Here is a 20,294-nt window from a genome sequence, read left to right on the forward strand (position 1 = left end):
TTAAACATCACATGCCATTTAGATGCCCAGACACCCAGTCTCGTAATGTCCTCTGGTAATTTTTCACAATCCTCTTTCGATTTAACAACTTTGAATAACTTTGTGTCATCAGCAAATTTAAGTACTTCACTAGTTAGTCCCATCTCTAGATAATTTATAAATATGTTAAAAAGCAGCAGTCCCAGCACAGACCCCTGGGGAACCCCACTGAGAACACTGACCATTTAACCCTACTCTCTGTTTAACCAGTTTTTAATCCACAATAGGACATTACCTTCTATCGCATGATTCTCCAATTTCTTCTGGAGTCTTTCATGAGGTACTTTGTCAAACGCCATTTGAAAATCCAGTTACACAATATCAACCGGGTCACCTTTATCCACGTTTGTTCACCCCTTCAAAGAAATGTAATAGATTGGTGAGGCAAGATTTCCCTTCACTAAACTCATGTTGGCTTTGTCTCATTAATCCATGCTTTTGAATATGCTCTGTAATTTTATTCTTTATAATAGTCTCCACCATTTTACCCGGCACCAACATCAAGCTCACCGGTCTATAATTTATCAGATCTCCTCTGGAACCTTTTTAAAAAATCGGCGTTACTTTGGACACCCTCCAATCTTTTGGTTCAATGCTTGATTTTAAAGATAAATTACATTTTACTAACAATAGTTTCGCAAGTTAATTTTTCAATTCTATCAATATTCTGGGATGAATACTATCTGGTTCAGGAGATTTGCCACTCTTCAATTTGTCAAATGGCACCATTACATCCTCCAGGTTTATAGAGAATTCAATCAGTTTCTCTGTCTCGTCAGCTTTGAATACTATTTCTGGCACCGGTATCTCTCTCAAATCTTCCTTGGTGAAATCCAAAGGAAAGAATTCATTTAATCTCTCCACTTTGGCTTTGTCTTCCCCTGATTGTCCCTTTCACCCCTCTCTCATCTAGTGGTCCAACCGATTCTTTTGCCGGCTTCCTGCTTATAATATACCTAAAATAAATTTTGCTATGTGTTTTTGCTTCCAATGCAATCTTTTTTTCAAAGTCCTCTTTGCCTTCCTTATCAGCGCTTTGCATTTGACTTCACATTCTTTATGCTGTTATTATTTTTAAAACAATCAAATAATCCACTAAATGAAAAATGACTCAGTTTACAGGGAAATGGCCTCAAAGAGCTCCGAGATCAAAATGTACTCTCATGGGGCTTAGCAGACTCAATAGTCTTCTCTTCATCATAGGCCAAAAACCCTGCAATGTCACAGAATTAGGGAATTTTATCCATGATCAATAATCTAAATCATAATGGTGAATCATCAATCTGTAGATCACTACTGGAGCAAAACACGCTATCCACTTATCTTTTATAAAGTGGTGCTCGTCGGATGCTGCTCTCCGCTATGCGGTACCTCACTTGCCACCCTGAGCCGACGTTGGCCAGCGTTTCTCTGGAACCATCTGGTTTGAATGCCCGCCTAGAATGATGTCAATTTTTTAAGCTTTCTGATTGGTCATCCGGACATTGGTGTCTGACGTCACATCGACTACATCACAGCATGCCGCAACGGCTGTTCAGATGTAGTACGCTGCCGTGGAGTGCTGTGCGGTGGTTCCATGTATTGTGCTGTTTTAAGCTTTTCTTTGATTTTTTTTGTTATTCTGTGGATACTGGTTGCGATGGATTGTGACTATTTGTTGTTTTCCGCCAGTTGCAGCCTGAGACCCTGAAGAAGCAGCGAAACGCTGGTCAACGTCGGCTCAGGGTGGCAAGTATAACTGAGAGTTCATTCTATAATGACAGGTGGATACCATTGTTCCCTCTAAGCTGAGCTGCAGTCCTCCACCTACAGACCTGCCAGTGGGGGGAGCTGTTTCACTATCAAGCTCTACAGGACTCCAGGGAACATGTCTGTCCCTAGCAATTGAAAACAAAATATTGAAGCACTGCCCCCCATTGGCAGCAATGCAGTTGCAGCACTCCCACTCAGCTTAGAGGGAACAGTGCTGGGCACCCAGATTTGGCTGTTTAATACTAGTGTAACCTGGTATTGATCTGTCTAATATTTACATGCCTACAGTTACACCAGTCATAGAACTAGTGTAATTGTGGACCCATAAATATGGTAGGGATATGTGTAAATGACAGTATTCTGTAATTTACATGTGCAAATAGGAGCCCTACCCATGTTCCACCCCTACGCTACCCACGGATATACCCCCCCCCCTTGCATTTACATGCTCTGCTTCTTATGTGCACTGTTGCAGAATAGCGTTTAAGCATGAACAAGCACTTTTGTGGGTAAATATACATTTACGTGTATAAGTACTAGTGTTCAATACATTTTTGTATGCAAGGGGTGCGTAAAGCGAAGTTTCTTACCTGAAGCAGGTATTCTCCGAGGACAGCAGGCTGCATATTCTCACATTTGGGTGACGTCACGTCGGCCCGGAGGATTTTCTAGCAAAATCTGAAGTCTCTTCCAGAGCGCTCCGTTGCACGAGACGATCCCATCGCGCATGCGCGCGCACGTTTTCCCGCTCGCCGCGCGGACACACTCCTCAGTTGAATCCAAAAGATGAAAGAAAAGCAACTCCAAAGGGGAGGTGGGAGGGTTTGTGAGAATATGCAGCCTGCTGTCCTCGGAGAATACCTGCTTTAGGTAAGAAACTTCGCTTTCTCTGAGGACAAGCAGGCTGATATTCTCACATGTGGGGTATCCCTAGCCCCCAGGCTCACTCAAAACAAGAAACACTGGTTAATTGGGCCTCGCAACGGCGAAGACATAACAAAAATTGACCTGAAACAAGAAATATCTAACTGAGAGTGCAGCCTGGAACAGAATAAAAATGGGCCTAGGAGGGTTGGAGTTGGATTCTAAACCCCAAACAGATTCTGCAGCACTGACTGCCCAAACCGACTGTCGCGTCAGCTATCCTGCTGAAGGCAGTAGTGAGATGTGAATGTGTGGACTGATGACCACGTCGCAGCCTTGCAAATCTCTTCAATAGTGGCTGACCTCAGATGAGCCACTGACGCAGCCATGGCTCTAACATTATGAGCCGTGACATGGCCCTCTAAAGTCAGCCCAGCTTGGGCATAAGTGAAGGAAATGCAATCTGCTAGCCAATTAGATATGGTATGTTTCCCGACAGCAACTCCCCTCTTGTTGGGATTAAAAGAAATAAACAACTGGGCATCTGGACTGTCTGTGGGGGCTTGTCCGCTCCATGTAAAAGGCCAATGCTCTTTCGCAGTCCAAAGTATGCAGCTTGCTTTCGCCAGGACTTGTATGAGGACGGGGAAAAAAATGTTGGCAAGACAATTGACTGGTTCAGATGGAACTCTGACACCATCTTTGGCAAGAACCTAGGGTGCGTGCGGAGCACTACTCTGTTATGATGAAATTTAAAGTAAGGAGCATGAACCACTAGGGCCTGAAGCTCACTGACCCTACGAGCTGAAGTAACAGCCACCAAGAAAATTACCTTCCAGGTCAAGTACTTCAGATGGCAGGAATTCAGTGGCTCAAAAGGGGGTTTCATCAGCTGGGTGAGAATGAAATTGAGATCCCATGACACAGGAGGAGGTTTGACAGGGGGCTTTGACATAAGCAAACCTCTCATGAAGTGAACAACTAAAGGCTGTCCAGAGATAGGCTGACCTTCTACACGTTGATGGTAAGCACTAATTGCACTAAGGTGAACTCTTACGGAGTTGGTCTTGAGCCCAGACTCTGATAAATGCAGAAGGTACTCAAGCAAGGTCTGTGTAGGACAAGAAAAGGGATCTAGGGCCCTGCTGTCACACCAGATGGCAAACCTCTTCCATTTAAAAGAGTAACATCTTTTAGTGGAATCTTTCCTGGAAGCAAGCGTCAGGAGACTCCCTCAGAAAGACCCAAGGAGGCAAATTCTAAGCCTTCAACATCCAGGCCGTGAGAGCCAGAGACTGGAGGTTGGGGTGTAGAAGCATCCCCTCGTTCTGAGTAATGAGAGTTGGAAAACACTCCAATCTCCACGGTTCTTCAGAGGACAACTCCAGAAGTAGACGGAACCAGATCTGACGCGGCCAGAAGGGAGCAATCAGAATCATGGTTTCACGATCTTGCTTGAGTTTCAGCAAAGTCTTCCCCACCAGTGGTATGGGAGGATAAGCATACAGAAGGCCTGTCCCCCAATGAAGGAGGAAGGCATCCGACGCTAGCCTGCTGTGGGCCTGAAGTCTGGAACAGAACTGAGGGACCTTGTGATTGAATTGAGTGACAAAAAGATCCACCAAGGGAGTGCCCCATGCTCGGAAGATCTTTCTGGCTACAGCCATGTTCAGCGACCACTCGTGAGGTTGCATTATCCTGCTCAACCTGTCGGCCAGACTGTTTTTTACGCCAGCCAGATAAACGGCTTGGAGAGACATGCCGTGTTGGCGAGCCCAAAGCCACATTGTACGGCTTCTTGACACAGAGGGCGAGATCCGGTGCCCCCTTGCTTGTTTGTGTAGTACATCGCAACCTGATTGTCTGTTTGAATCAGAATAATTTGGTTTGATAGCCGATCTCTGAAAGCCTTTAGAGCGTTCCAGATCGCTCGTAACTCCAGGAGATTGAGCTGAAGACGCTTTTCCTGAAGGGACCAAGCTCCTTGAGTATGAAGCCCATCTACAAGCGCTCCCCACCCTAGGAGGGATGCATCCGTCGTCAGCACTTTTTGTGGCTGAGGAATTTGGAATGGGCGCCCCAAAACCAGATTGGATCGAATTGTCCACCACTGAAGTGAATTCCGAAAGCGATGGACAGCTGAATCACATCTTCTAGATTCCCTGCAGCTTAAAACCACTGGGAAGCTAGGGTCCACTGAGCCGATCTCATGTGAAGACGTGCCATGGGAGTTACATGAACTGTGGAAGCCTTGTGCCCCAGAAGTCTCAACATCTGCCGAGCTGTGATCTGCTGAGACGCTTGAACCCTGGAGACTAGAGAGAGAAGGTTGTCCTGTCTTGGCTCGGGAAGGTAGGCACAAGCTGTCTTCGTACACAACAGAGCCCCAATGAAGTCCAATTTTTGAACTGGGTTGAGATGGGACTTTGGGTAATTGATGACAAACCCTAGAAGCTCCAGCACTTGAATAGTCATCCGCATGGACTGTAAAGCCCCGTCATGGGATGTGCTCTTCACCAGCCAATCGTCCAGATAAGGGAACACATGCACTCCCAGTCTGCGTAGAGATGCTGCAACAACTGCCAGGCACTTGGTAAAGACCCTGGGCGCAGATGCCAAGCCAAAAGGCAGCACACAGTACTGAAAGTGCTGCGTTCTCAGCCGAAACCGCAGATACTTCCTGTGAGCTGGAAGTATCAAGATGTGAGTATAAGCATCCTTTAAGTCCACAGAGTATAGCCAATCATTTTCCTGAATCATGAGAAGAAGGGTGCCCAGGGAAAGCATCCTGAACTTTTCTCGAACCAGATATTTGTTCAGGCCCCTTAGGTCTAGGATGGGACGCATCCCCCCTGTCTTCTTTTCCACAAGGAAGTACCTGGAATAGAATCCCAGCCCTTCTTGCCCTGGTGGAACGGGCTTGACCGCATTGGCGCTGAGAAGGGCGGAGAGTTCCTCTGCAAGTACCTGCTTGTGTTGGGAGCTGAAGGACTGAACTCCCGGTGGGCAATTTGGAGGTTTGGTTTCCAGATTTAAGGTGTATCCTAACCGGACTATTTGAAGAACCCACCGGTCACAGGTTATCAGAGGCCACCTTTGGTGAAAAAATTTTAACCTCCCCCCGACAGGCAGATCGTCCGGCACGGATACATTTATGGTGGCTATGCTCAACTGGAGCCAGTCAAAAACCCGTCCCTGGTTTTTGATGGGGAGCTGCAGGGGCCTGTTTAGGCGCACGCTGTTGACGAGAACGAGCGTGCTGTGGCAGAGCCTGAACCGGCTGTCGAGAAGTAGGAGTGTACTTACGGCCCCTAGAGGCGTAAGGCGCACTTCTCTTCCCTTTAAAAAACTTCCTAGAAGAGGAAGCGGATGCAGAAGGCGCCCAGCGGGAGAGAGAGTCCATAGTGTTATCACGTTGATAGAGATGATCAATCAACTCTTCGACCTTCTCACCGAAAAGATGATCCCCCCGGCAAGGGATATCTGCAATTTTCTGCTGAGTTCTCTCCTCCAGGTTAGAGGCACGCAGCCATGACAGTCTGCACATCACTATAGCCATAGCAGAAAATCTGGATGTCACATCGCAAGTGTCGTAAATGCCCCTGAACAGGAACTTGCGACACGCCTTCTGCTGCCTGACCACTTGTCGAAAAGGATCGGCCTGCTCCGGTGGGAGTGCATCAACCAAACTCTCAAGCTACCGCACTGAGTTCCGCAAATGAATGCTCGTAAAGAACTGGTAGGATTGAATTTTGGAAGCAAGCATGCCAGCCTGATACGCCTTCCTCCCAAAAGAATCCAGGGTTCTATGTTCTTGCCCCGGGAGCGCCGAGGCAAAGTTCCTAGAACTCTTAGCTCTTCTGAGAGCGGAATCCACCACCGCAGAGTTATGAGGCAACTGAGGCCGGACAAAACTGGGTTCCCCGTGGATCCGATACTGGGATTCAACCTTTTTGTGGATAGCTGGACAAGAAAGAGGCTTCTCCCAGTTCCTCATCAGCACTTCCCTGAGTGTATCGTGAAAAGGAGCTGTGGTAGAAGACGTTTGGGAAGCTTGCCAGGTGCCCTTGGCCTGGATTGGCCGCTGTCGTGGACAGGATGCTGGGCTCAATGGACCCTTGGTCTTTTCCCAGTAAGGCATTACTTATGTACTTATGTACTTAGGTGGAGATGGATAATCCAGGACCTTGAGCATCTTGGCCCTGGGCTCATCCACAGTCTCCACAGGGAAGGGAATGGCCTCAGACATTTCCCGCACAAAAGATGAAAAAGACAAGCTCTCCAGAGGGGAGAGCTGTCTCTGAGGTGAGGGGGGCTAACAACTCAGAAAGAGTAGCCTGGATCTGAGCCCGTCTCGACATAGAGGTGCGGTGACCTCGATGACGGTGTCGAGAAGTCGACTCCTCAGGAGACTCCGGTGAAGCTTCCTCCACCGAAGGCAATGGAGAGTCGACCCGGGAGGCAACCGGCTCCGATACTGAAAGTGGTACCGGAGAAGGAGACCTCACCACCGGCAAGAGGCACGGTGCCGCAGGAGCATCCGGCACCATCGGTACCGGTACCTCCGGTGCCGGGCGCAAGTGATGCAGCACCACTTCCATGAAATCTGGAAAAATAGCCTTGATGCGCTCATCTACAGAAGCTGTCGGGGAAGGCTGCGGTGCCGGTGTGGGCGTCAGAAGCAGAATCTGCAGAGGCTGGGGAGCCGGTACCGGGCTGCCAGACGACCTGCGCGTCGATACCTCCATAACAGAGGGAGAGCAATCCTCTCGGCACCGACGCTTCTTGGGTACCGAATGCCTCGATGACCCGGAGCTCGCGGTACCGTGTCGAGAAGGAGAACGATGACGGTGCTTCTTGGCCTTCACCCAACGCCCGTCATCGAGACTCCTCAGTACCGGTGAGGAAGACATGGAATCCACACGCTTCCTCGAGGTCGGTCCCGGGGTGCCTGCAAAGCAGGAGGCGCCGAGGCGGGTGGAGACCCGCTCGATGCATCACTGCTCCCAGCGTGCATCAGTCTCATGGCTGCCTGTACCCGGTCTCCTGATGCCAACGCTGCCCTCGACATCGACGGTACCGATGTTGACGCCGACGTTGAGGTACTGGACCCAAAAAGCTTTTCTCTTTGGGCCTCTCAAGAAAGTTGAGTGCGCTTTTTCATTTTTAGGCACAACTTACAACTTTCCTGAAGATGGTCGGGCCCAAGGCATTGAAGGCACCAGGAGTGCGGATCAGTGCCAGAAATGGTCCGGTTGCAGCGGGCGCATGGCTTGAAGCCGCTGGGCGTCTTCGATGACATCGCGGGGAAAATCACCTCCGCAAAATCAAAGGACGCGATTGTGTCAGAAAAACAGACACACAAAAAAAGGGAAAAATACCCGATCGAGCGACCTAAGACCGGTCGCACGAAAAAAGAAAGGAAACTTAGAAAACAAAAAAACTACGAAGACCAAAGGTTTTTGTTTTTTTTGTAAAACAACACCCGAAAGGGTAAAACAAACTCATTTGAAGAAGAGAAGAGAACTTCCACTCCGAAGGCCTGGAAAACGCGAAGCGCTAAAGACAGAACTCCGTGTCTCCTCAGACGCGGAAAAGAAATAACTGAGGAGCGTGTCCATGCGGCGAGCGGGAAAACATGTGCGCGCATGTGCGATGGGATCGTCTCGCGCGACGGAACGCTCTGGAAGAGACTTTTGAGATTTTGCTAGAAAATCCTCCGGGCCGACGTGACATCACCCACATGTGAGAATATCAGCCTGCTTGTCCTCGGAGAAATATGGTTCTGATGGATTAGATTTTGCACTGAACTTTCTAGTAGGTGTACAACCTCTGGAAAACACTGGCTTGCTGGTAGAATATACTTTTTTTTGTTTGTGATCTGACATAAAAATTATGCAGAAGTGATGATGAATAGAAGCTCTGGAGATCACATCAATTACTTTGTCAAATAACACCTCTGTGCTATCTCTAGACAATTCTGCAATAATTCTCGAATAGTTAGTGATTATAAATACAAGGCCAGGAGACGCCCTTATCTGTGACATGGGAGATACTTACAGATAGAAACCACTTGAATGGAAGACAAGGATATCCAAGAAATCCATCTGGGAAACTGATGCTCTCCAAATAATAACGAACAGATCGGAAATGACTACATATGTTAGTCTGGAGCTCTGTAGAAAGATGCAAGCTTAGTCATCGGTTATACATTTTATATACAGTCTTTCTGTTGCACAACCAAAGAAATAGAAAGTTAAGTGACTTGCCCAGGGTCACAAGGAGCCACAGCGGAAATGGAATTCGGTTCCCTGATTCTCAGCTCACTGCTCTAACCATTAGGCTACTCCCCCACTAATATTCAATGGTAAGCCACAAACACAATAAATCACATTATTGGGAGTATATAAATCTATTAGGGATGGGCTGATCATTTGCAACAACATGCATGTCATTAATAAATGAAAGCAAGCAGAAAACGCACATTTTGTGTTTTTCATCTGCCGATAATAGTGCTCTTTGCAAAGAGGAGCACTCAACGATATTGTTCCTGTAATAATAAAATGACTAAAAAAATCCAAATAAAATGAAAATTCCCATGAAAACAAAGGGCTGTGTCGACATTAGCGCACCACCAGCCACTAGCATGGCTTAGTAAACCAGGGGGTAAGGCAGATGTGCCAAATATGTGCTTATCTAACAACAACTCATTGAACATGTGTGGTTCAGGCAATTGTTAGTCCATTCTGGGCTACTTTAATATTCCTCTTTTCAGTTTTTCTAAGTGACAGTTAAACCTGTCTACAAGTATTACATAATTATGTTCTGTAAGGTGTATCAAACCCCAGCCTTGGCTAACCTCAAGAATCTGCTACTACGTTCCTGTGCCCGATCTGCCAAATGCATATGGCTGAAATCCTGTGCCTATGCTGACTTCATACATTTCAAATTCTTGCTGACCTCCTTCCAGTCTGCTCTTTCACTTGCCAAACAGGACTACTACATCCAGTTGACAAACACTCTTGGCTCAAACCCTTGGTGACTCTTTGCCGCACTGAACTCTCTCCTCAAAGTGCCTTCACCTCCAACTCCCCCTTCACTTTCTCCCCAGACTCTGGCTGAGTACTTTCATGATAAGGTTCCCAAGATTAACCTTCAATTCTCAACCAAGTCACCTCCACCTCTCCTTCCCTCAGTCCATTCTCTCAACCCTTCTTCATCCCCTGCCTCCTTTTCTCCCTTTTCTAAAATCACTGAAGAGGAAACTGCACATTTTTTCCTCCTCCAAACTGACTTCCTGTTCCTCTGATTCTATTCCCACCAATCTACTTAGCACTATCTCTTCTACTGTCATCCCTTCTATCTGTCATATCCTCAATCTTTCACTTTCCACTGCAACTGTTCCTGATGCCTTCAATTATACCACTTCTCAAAAAACCTTCATTGGACCATACCTGTTGTTCCAACTAGCACCCTATCTGCCTCCTCCCTTTCCTATCCAAGATACTGGAACGTGCTGTTCACTGCCATTGTCTTGATTTTCTTTCGTCTCAAACTATCCTTCATCCACTTCAATAGTGCTTTCGCCCTTTTCATTCAACTGAAACAGCCCTTTCTAAAGTCTCCAATGACCTATTCCTGGCCAAATCCAAAGGTCTCTATTCTATCCTCATCCATCTCAATCCATCTGCTGCTTTTGACACTATTGATCATCGCCTACTCCTTGATACGCTGTCCTTACTTGGATTCAAGGGCTCTGTTTTTCCTGGTTTTCTTCTTATCTCTTCCATCACACTTTCAGTGTATACTCTGGTGGATCCTCCTCCACTTCCATCCCACTATCAGTTGGTGTACCTCAGGGCTCTATCTTGGACCTCTTTGTTTTTCCATCTATACTTCTTCCCTTGATGCTCTGATCTCATCAGATGGTTTCGGTATTACCTTTATGCTAATGACTCCCAGATCTACCTCTCCACACCAGAAATTTCAACAGGAATCCAGGCACAAGTATAAGCCTGCTTGTCTGACTTTGTTGCCTGGCTATCTCACCGCCATCTGAAACTTTACATCACCAAGACTGAGCTTCTTGTCTTTCCCCGTAAACTCACCTCTTCTCTTCCTCCATTCTCTATCTCTGTTGAAAAAGCGAACACACTTACCCATAGCAGGTATTCTCCGAGGACAGCAGGGTCACATCTGTGTCGACCTGGGAATCGGTATTTTGCAAAAGCAAAAATAAAGTTTTGCCAGTCTTCTGGTGCGCGTGTAGCGCTCGCACCGCGCATGCGCGGAATGACTTTCTGCCCACCGCGGGACACGTCTCCTCAGTTAAAGCAAAAAGCATAAGAAATAACAACTCCAAAGGGGAGGTGGGAGGTTTTGTGAGAACAATCAGCCTGCTATCCTAAGAGAATACCTGCTACAGGTATGTACCTTCGCTTTCTCCGAGGACAAACAGGCTGCTTGTTCTCATATGTGGGGTATTCCTAGTACCCATGCTCACTCAAAACAATGAACTTTGGTCAATTGGGCCTCGCAATGGCGAGGACATAACATAGATTGACCTAAAACCATAAACAACTAACTGAGAGTGCAGCCTGGAACAGAACAAAAATGGGCCGGGAGGGTGGGGTGGGGGTGGAGTTGGATTCTAAACCCCAAACAGATTCTGCAGCACTGACTGCCCAAACCGACTGTCGTGGCAGGTATCAAGCTGAAGGCAGTAGTGAGATGTGAATGTGTGGACTGATGACCACGTTGCAGTCTTGCAAATCTCTTCAATGGAGGCTGACTTTAAATGAGCCACCGACGCAGCCATGGCTCTAACATTGTGAGCCGTGACATTGCCCTCCAGAGTCAGCCCAGCTTGGGCATAAGTGAAGGAAATGCAATCTGCTAGCCAATTAGAGATTGTGAGTTTTCCAATGGCAACTCCCCTCCTGTTGGGATTGAAAGAAACAAACAACTGGGTGGACAGTCTGAAGGGCTTCGTCCGCTCCATGTAAAAGCCCAATGCTCTCTTGCAGTCCAAAGTGTGCAAACTGCTTTCGCCAGGGTGGGCATGTCAGGGAAAAAATGTTTGCAAGACAATTGACTAGCTCAGACGGAATTCCGACACCATCTTCGGTAGGAACTTAGGGTGCGTGCAGAGGAGTACTCTGTTGTGATGAAACTTAGTATAAGGTGTATCTACCACTAGAGCCTGAAGCTCACTGACCCTACGAGCTGAAGTAACAGCCACCAAGAAAATGACCTTCCGGGTCAAGTACTTCAGATGGCAGGAATTCAATGGCTCAAAAGGAGCTTTCATCAGCTGGGTGAGAATGATGTTGAGATCCCATGACACTGGCGGAGGTTTAACTGGGGGCTTTGACAAAAGCAAATCTCTCATAAAATGAACTAAAGGCTGTCCAGAGATGGGCTTACCCTCTATCCGATGATAAGCACTAATTGCACTGCGGTGAACTCTTACGGAGTTGGACTTCAGACCAGACTCTGACAAGTGTAGAAGGTATTCAAGCAGGGTCTGTGTAGAACAAGAGAAAGGATCTAGGGCCTTGCGGTCACAACAGATGGCAAACCTCCTCCATTTGAAAAGACTAACACCTCTTCGTGGAATCTTTCCTGGGAGCAAGCAAGACTCGGGAGACACCCTCAGAAAGACCCAAGGAGGCGAATAATAAGCTCTCGACATCCAGGCCTTGAGAGCCAGAGACTGGAGGTTGGGATGTAGAAGCAACCCCTCGTCCTGAGTGAAGAGAGTTGAAAAACATTCCAATCTCCACAGTTCCTCGGAGGACAACTCCAGAAGAAGAGGGAACCAAATCTGGCGCGGCCAGAAGGGTGCAATCAGGATCATTGTTCCATAATCTTGCTTGAGTTTCAACAAAGTCTTCCCTACTAGAGGTATGGGAGGATATGCATACAGAAGGCATGTTCCCCATATAAGGAAGAAAGGCATCTGATGCTGGTCTTTTGTGGGCCTGAAGCCTGGAACAGAACTGAGGGACCTTGTAATTGATCTGAGTGGCAAAAAGATCCATGGAGGGGGTGCCCCACGCTCGGAAAATCTTACAGGCTATGCCTAAATTCAATGACCACTCGTGAGGTTGCATTACCCTGCTCAGTCTGTTGGCCAGACTGTTGTTTACACTTGCCAGATAAGCAGCTTGGAGAAACATGCCGTGACGTTGTGCCCAAAGCCACATCTGAACAGCTTCCTGACAGACAGGGCGAGATCCGGTGTCCCCCCCCCCCCTGCTTGTTGCTGTAATACTTTGCAACCCGATTGTCTGTTTGAATCAAGATGATTTGGTTGGACAGCCGATCTCTGAAAGCTTTTAGAACATTCCAGATCGCTCGTAATTCCAGGAGATTGATATGAAGAGCTGTTTCCCGGAAGGACCAGGCTCCTTGAGTGTGAAGCCCATCTACATGAGCTGCCCACCCTAGGAGGGATGCATCCGTCGTAAGCACTTTTGTACCTGAGGAATTTGGAATGGTCGTCCCATGGTCAAATTGGATCGGATTGTCCATCACTGAAGAGAATTTCGAAAATCAGTTGGATCACATCCTCCAGATCATGCACAGCTTGATACAACTGGGAAGGCGAAGATACATACCTGTAGCAGGTATTCTCCGAGGACAGCAGGCTGATTGTTCTCACGACTGGGTGACGTCCACGGCAGCCCCAGGAAACGGAGATCTTCCTAGCAACAAAACGTTTGCAAGAGCCTTCAAGCGCGCGGCTATCTTCCCGCCCGTCGCGCGAGACTCCCGCTAAGTTAAATTATAAAGCAATAACAAAGAAAAGGACAACTCCAAAGGGGAGGCATGCGGGTTTGTGAGAACAATCAGCCTGCTGTCCTCGGAGAATATCTGCTACAGGTATGTATCTTTGCCTTCTCCGAGGACAAGCAGGCTGCTTGTTCTCATGACTGGGGAATCCCTAGCACCCAGGCTCACTCAAAACAACAAAGAAGGTCAATTGGGCCTCGCAACGGCGAGGACATAACAAGGATTGACCTACGAAGCAGAACATCTAACTGAGAGTGCAGCCTGGAACAGAATAAAAATGGGCCTAGGGGGGTGGAGTTGGATTCTAAACCCCGAACAGATTCTGCAGCACCGACTTCCCAAACCGACTGTCGCGTCGGGTATCCTGCTGAAGGCAGTAGTAAGATGTGAATGTGTGGATTGATGACCACGTCACAGCCTTGCAAATCTCTTCTATAGTGGCTGACTTCATGTGGGCCACTGATGCTGCCACGGCTCTAACACTATGAGCCGTGACATGACCCTCAAGAGTCAACCCAGCTTGGGCATAAGCAAAGGAAATGCAATCTGCCAGCCAATTGGAAATGGTGCGTTTCCCGACTGCGACTCCTCTTCTGTTGGGATCAAAAGAAACAAACATTTGGGCGGAATGTCTGAAAGGGCTTGTCCGCTCCACATAGAAGGCCAATGCTCACTTGCAGTCCAGTGTGCAACTGAAGTTCAGCAGGGCGGGTATGACGACGGGGAAAAAATGTTGGCAAGACAATTGACTGGTTCAGATGGAACTCTGACACCACCTTCAGCAACAACTTAGGGTGCGTGTGGAGGACTACTCTGTTATGATGAAATTTGAGATAAGGTGTATGCACTACTAAGGCTTAAAGCTCACTGTCTCTACGAGCTGAAGTAACAGCCACCAAGAAAATGACCTTCCAGGTCAAGTACTTCAGATGTCAGGAATTCAGTGGCTCAAAAGGAGCTGGGTGAGAACGACGTTGAGATCCCATGACACTGGTGGAGGTTTGACAGGGGGCTTTGACAAAAGCAAACCTCTCATGAAGCGAACAACTAAAGGCTGTCTAGAGATAGGCTTACCCTCTACACGATAATGAAAAGCACTAATTGCACTAAGATGGACTCTTACGGAGCTGGTCTTGAGACCAGACTCTGACAAGTGTAGAAGGTATTCAAGCAGGGTCTGTTTAGGACAAGAGCAAGGATCTAGGGCATTGCTGTCACACCAGACAGCAAACCTCCTCCATTTAAAAGGGTAACACCTCTTCGTGGAATCTTTCCTGGAAGCAAGCAAGACTCAGGAGACACCCTCAGAAAGGCCCTTCCCCCAATGAAGGAGAAAGGCATCTGATGCTAGTCTGTCTTGGGCCTGAAGTCTGGAACAGAACTGAGGGAGTTTGTGATTGACCTGAGTGGCAAAAAGATCCAACGAGGGGGTGCCCCACGCTCGGAAGATCTGGTGTAGAACGCCCGAATTGAGCGACCACTCGTGAAGTTGCATTATCCTGCTCAACCTGTCGGCCAGACTGTTGTTTATGCCTGCCAGGTATGTGGCCTGGAGAAACATGCCGTAACGGCGAGCCCACAGCCACATCCTGACAGCTTCCTGACACAGGGGGCGAGATCCGGTGCCCCCCTGCTTGTTAATGTAGTACATTGCAACCTGATTGTCTGTCTGAATTTGGATAATTTGGTTGGACAGCTGATCTCTGAAAGTCTTTAGAGCTTTCCACACTGCTCTCAACTCCAGGAGATTGATCTGAAGATCCTTTTCCTGGAGGGACCAAACTATTTGAGTGTGAAGCCCATCAACATGAGCTCCCCACCCTAGGAGTGATGCATCTGTTGTCAGCACTTTTTGAGGCTGAGGAATTTGAAAAGGTCATCCCAAGTTCAGATTGGTCCGAATTGTCCACTACTGAAGGGAATTGTGAAATTCAGTGGACAGCTGGATTACATCCTCTAGATTCCCAGCAGCCTGATACCACTGGGAAGCTAGGGTCCACTGAGCAGATCTCATATGAAGACGGGCCATGGGCACCACATGAACCGTGGAGGCCATATGGCCTAGAAGCCTCAACATCTGCTGAGCTGTGATCCGCTGAGACACTCTGGCCATGGAAACTAGAGACAGAAGATTGTCTGCTCTCGTCTCGGGGGGAGATAGGCGCGAGCCGTCTGTGAAACCAGCAGAGCTCCAATAAATTCCAGTCTTTGAACAGGGAGAAGATGGGACTTGGGGTAATTTATAACAAACCCGAGTAGCTCCAGCAGTTGAACAGTCATCTGCATGGACTGTAGAGCTCCTGCCTCCGAGGTGTTCTTCACCAGCCAATCGTCGAGATAAGGGAACACATGCACTCCCAGTCTGGGTAGCGACGCTGCAACTACTGTCAGGCATTTTGTAAACACCCTGGGCGCAGACGCCAGACCAAAGGGCAGCACACAATACTGGAAGTACTGCACTCCTAAACAGAATCAAAGATACCTCCTGTGAGCTGGCAGTATCGGGATGTGAGTGTACGCATCCTTTAAGTCCAGAGAGCATAGCCAATCGTTTTCCTGAATCATAGGAAGAAGGGTGCCCAGGGAAACCATCCTGAACTTTTCTCGGACTAGGAATTTGTTCAGGGCCCTTAGGTCTAGGATGGGACGCATCCCTCCTGTTTTCTTTTGCAGAAGGAAGCACCTGGAATAGAATCCCAGCCCTTCCTGCCCCGGTGGCAAGGGCTCGACCGCATTGGCGCTGAGAAGGGCGGAGAGTTCCTCTGCAAGTACCTGCCTATGCTGGAAACTGAAGGACTGAGCTCCTGGTGGGCAATTTAGAGATTTGGATATCAAATTGAGAGAGTATCCTAACCAGACTATTTGAAGAACCCACCGGTCGAAGGTTATGAGAGGCCACCTTTGGTGAAAAAATTTTAACCTCCCTCCGACTGGCAAGCCTTCCGGCACGGACACTTTTACAGCGGCTATGCTCAACTGGAGCCAGCCAAAAGCCCGTCCCTTGCTTTTGCTGGGGAGCTGCAGGGGCCTGCCTTGGCGCACGCTGTTGATGAGAACGAGCGCGCTGGGGATGAGCCTGAGAAGGCTGATGAGAAGGAGGATTGTACCTACGCTTGTTATAAGCATAGGGAGCATTCCTTCTTCCCCGGAAAAAAACGTCTACCTGATGAGGTAGTAGCAGAAAGCGCCCGGTGGGAGAGATTGTCCATAGCGGTTTTCCGCTGAGTGATATGATCAAACACTTGTTCAACTTTCTCACCAAAAATATTATCCCCCCGGCAAGGAACATCTGCAATCCGCTGCTGGACTCGATTGTCCAGGTCAGAGGTATGCAGCCATGAGAGTCTGCGCATCACTATAACTTAGGCAGCGGTTCTGGATGCAACATCAAAAGAATCGTAAGCACCCCTGGAGAGGAATTTACGACATGCCTTCTGCTGTCTGACCACCTCCTGGAAAGGCTTGGCCTGCTCCGGAGGGAACTTATCGACCAAGCCCGCCAGTTGCTTCACCGTGTTCCTCAAGTGAATGCTCGTGTAGAGCTGGTAAGACTGAATTTTGACTACGAGCATAGAAGACTGATGGGCCTTTCTCCCAAAAGAGTCCAGTGTTCTAGATTCTCTCCCCGGGAGCGCCGAGGCAAAGTCTCTAGAACTCCTGGCTCTCTTGAGAGCGGAATCCACAACCATAGAGTCGTGAGGTAACTGCGACTTCATCAGCTCAGGTTACCCGTGAATCCAATATTGGGACTCAGCTTTCTTGGGAATGGTGGGATTACTTAGTGGTTTCATCCAGTTCCGCATAACAGTCTCCTTGAGCACATTATGCAAAGGAACCGTGGATGACTCCTTAGGTGGCGAAGGATAGTCAAGGACCTCGAGCATCTCAGTCCTGGGCTCATCCTCAGATACCACAGGGAAGGGAATAGCCACAGACATTTCCCGGACAAATGAAGAGAAAGAAAGACTCTCCGGGGGAGAAAGCTTTCTTTCTGGAGAAGGAGTAGGATCAGAAGGAAGACCACAAGACTCCTCCTGGGATCTTGCTCTTCATCCCACGAGGCATCCTCATCGGTATCGAACCAGAGTTCCTTAACTGCAGTCCGAAACCGGGCCCATCTCGACGCCGAGGAACCATGTCCTCGATGGCGATGTCGAGAAGTCGATTCCCATGCCAGCAGCGATGAAGCTCCCTCCAGCGATGTCACCGGGGAGTCGACCTGGGTGGCAGCCAAGGCCGATGCCACAGGTGACACCTGTGTCAGAGACCTCACCACAGGCGGAGAGCCAGCTGTCGCTTCCATCAACGGTAAAGAGGGCGCAAGCACCCCCGGTACCAGGGCAGACTGACGCAGCAACCCTTCCACAAGACCTGGAAGAATGGCTCAGATGCACTCGCCCAGAGTCGCTGTTGAAGAAGGCTGTGGGGTCGGTGCAGGAATCGGTGTCAGAACCCGTGGAGGTTGAGGAGGCGGTACTGGGCTGCCCAAAGACCGACGCACCGACACCTCTTGGATGGAGGGTGAGCGTTCCTCCCGGTGTCGACGCTTCACAGGTGCCGAATCTCTCGACGCCCCGGAGCTCACGGTACCGTGCTTAGAAGGAGACCAATGATGGTGCTTCTTTGCCTTTGCTCGATGCACGTCATCGATACTCCTCGGTACCGAGAAGGAGGATGTGGAATCCACAAGCTTCCTGGGGTCGGGTCCGAGAGTGGTCGGTCCCGGTGGGCCTGCACAACAGAAGTCTTCGAGGTAGCTGGAGACCCACTTGATGGCTCACTGCTCCCAGCATGTAGTGGTCTTCGAACAGCCATTACCTACATAAGTAATGCCACACTGGGAAAAGACCAAGGGTCCATCGAGCCCAGCATCCTGTCCACGACAGAGGCCAATCCAGGCCAAGGGCACCTGGCAAGCTTCCCAAACGTACAAACATTCTATACATGTTATTCCTGGAATTGCGGATTTTTCCCAAGTCCATTTAGTAGCGGTTTATGGACTTGTCCTTTAGGAACCATCTAACCCCTTTTTAAACTCTGCCAAGCTAACTACCTTCACCACGTTCTCCGGCAACGAATTCCAGAGTTTAATTGCGCGTTGGGTGAAGAAGAATTTTCTCCGATTTGTTTTAAATTTACTACACTGTAGTTTTATCACATGCCCCGTCCTAGTATTTTTGGAAAGCGTGAACCTGTGCTCCTAAAGTCGATGCCATCTCCAGTGCCGATATCGACGCCGCCGACCTCGGTACTGATGTCGACATAGACACCGAAGAACCAGGTGAAGCTCCAAAAAGACGATCCAGAAGAGCTTTTCTCGATGCCTGTGTCCGCATTTTAAGGCTAAGACACAACTTACATGCATCTGGGCGATGGTCGGGCCCAAGGCACGGAAGACACCATGCGTGGGGGTCGGTACCTGAGCTCACCCGGTTGCACCGAGTACACTTCTTGAAGCCGCTGGGAGTCCTCGATGACATGGATGGAAAAATAGCGGCGGTGAAATCAAAATTCTCGATTGTGCCAAAGTAAAGGGCACAAAAATGAGAAACCGCGTACGCGTGACATAAGAGGGCCGCGACGGAAGCGAAAGGAAACTTAAAAGAACGAAATCTAGGAAATAAAGGGTTGTTGTTTTTTTTAAAACTTTTGAAGGGAATAGGACAAACAAAAGAAAAAAGAGAGAAAGGAGGAAAAATTCTCAAAAAACGAAGGCTCTTTTCGGGCCCAAACAGAGAGAGACCGAAAAGCAGTCACTCCCTAACCGCGGAAAAGAAACAACTGAGTGAGACTCTCGCGCGACGGGCGGGAAGATGACCGCGCCCGCGCGCTGGAAACCTCTGGCAAAATTTTTGTTGCTATGGAAGATTTCCGTTTGCGGGCCACTGAGGACACCAACCCAGTCGTGAGAACAAGCAGCCTGCTTATCCTTGGAGAATTCACAATCCTCATGTGTTTTGACAACTTTGAATAATGTTGTGTCATCTACAAATTTAATCACCTCGCTCATTGTTCCAATTTCCAGATCATTTATAAATATGTTAAATAGCACCGGTCCTAGTATAGATCCCAACGGCACTCCAGTATGGCCATTAAACGCTATCCTTCGTTTTCTGTCCAATAACTAATTCCTAATTCACAGACAGACATTGCCTCCTATCCCATGACTTTTTAATTTTCTCAGGAGTCTCTCATGGAGAATGGTATGGGATTTGCGTTACAAGACGTATGAGGAGAGACTTGTTGACCTGAACATGTATACCCTGGAGGAAAGGAGAAACAGGGGTGATATGATACAGACGTTCAAATATTTGAAAGGTATTAATCTGCAAACGAACCTTTTCCGAAGAGGGGAAGGCGGTAGAACTAGAGGACATGAAATGAGATTGAAGGGGGGCAGACTCAAGAAAAATGTCAGGAAGTATTTTTTCACGGAGAGAGTGGTGGATGCTTGGAATGCCCTCCCGCGGGAGGTGGTGGAAATGAAAACGGTAACGGAATTCAAACATGCGTGGGATAAACATAAAGGAATCCTGTTCAGAAGGAATGGATCCTCAGGAGCTTAGTCTAGATTGGGTGACAGAGCTGGTGGTGGGAGGCAGGGCTGGTGGTTGGGAGGCGGGGATAGTGCTGGGCAGACTTATACGGTCTGTGACAGAGCCGGTGGTGGGAGGCAGGGATAGTGCTGGGCAGACTTATACGAGTGTAGGGGCGAAAGACGGATTGAAGCGGATCGAGGATGGCATGAGAGGAGAGAAAATCAAGGCAACGGCTGTGAAAGGCACGGTCAAGTATCTTGGAGAGGAAGGGTAGGGGGGAAATGGGGCGGTAGTTGGAGGGAC

Source organism: Microcaecilia unicolor, chromosome 5, assembly GCF_901765095.1.
Source record: "Microcaecilia unicolor chromosome 5, aMicUni1.1, whole genome shotgun sequence".
Lineage (NCBI taxonomy): Eukaryota > Metazoa > Chordata > Amphibia > Gymnophiona > Siphonopidae > Microcaecilia > Microcaecilia unicolor.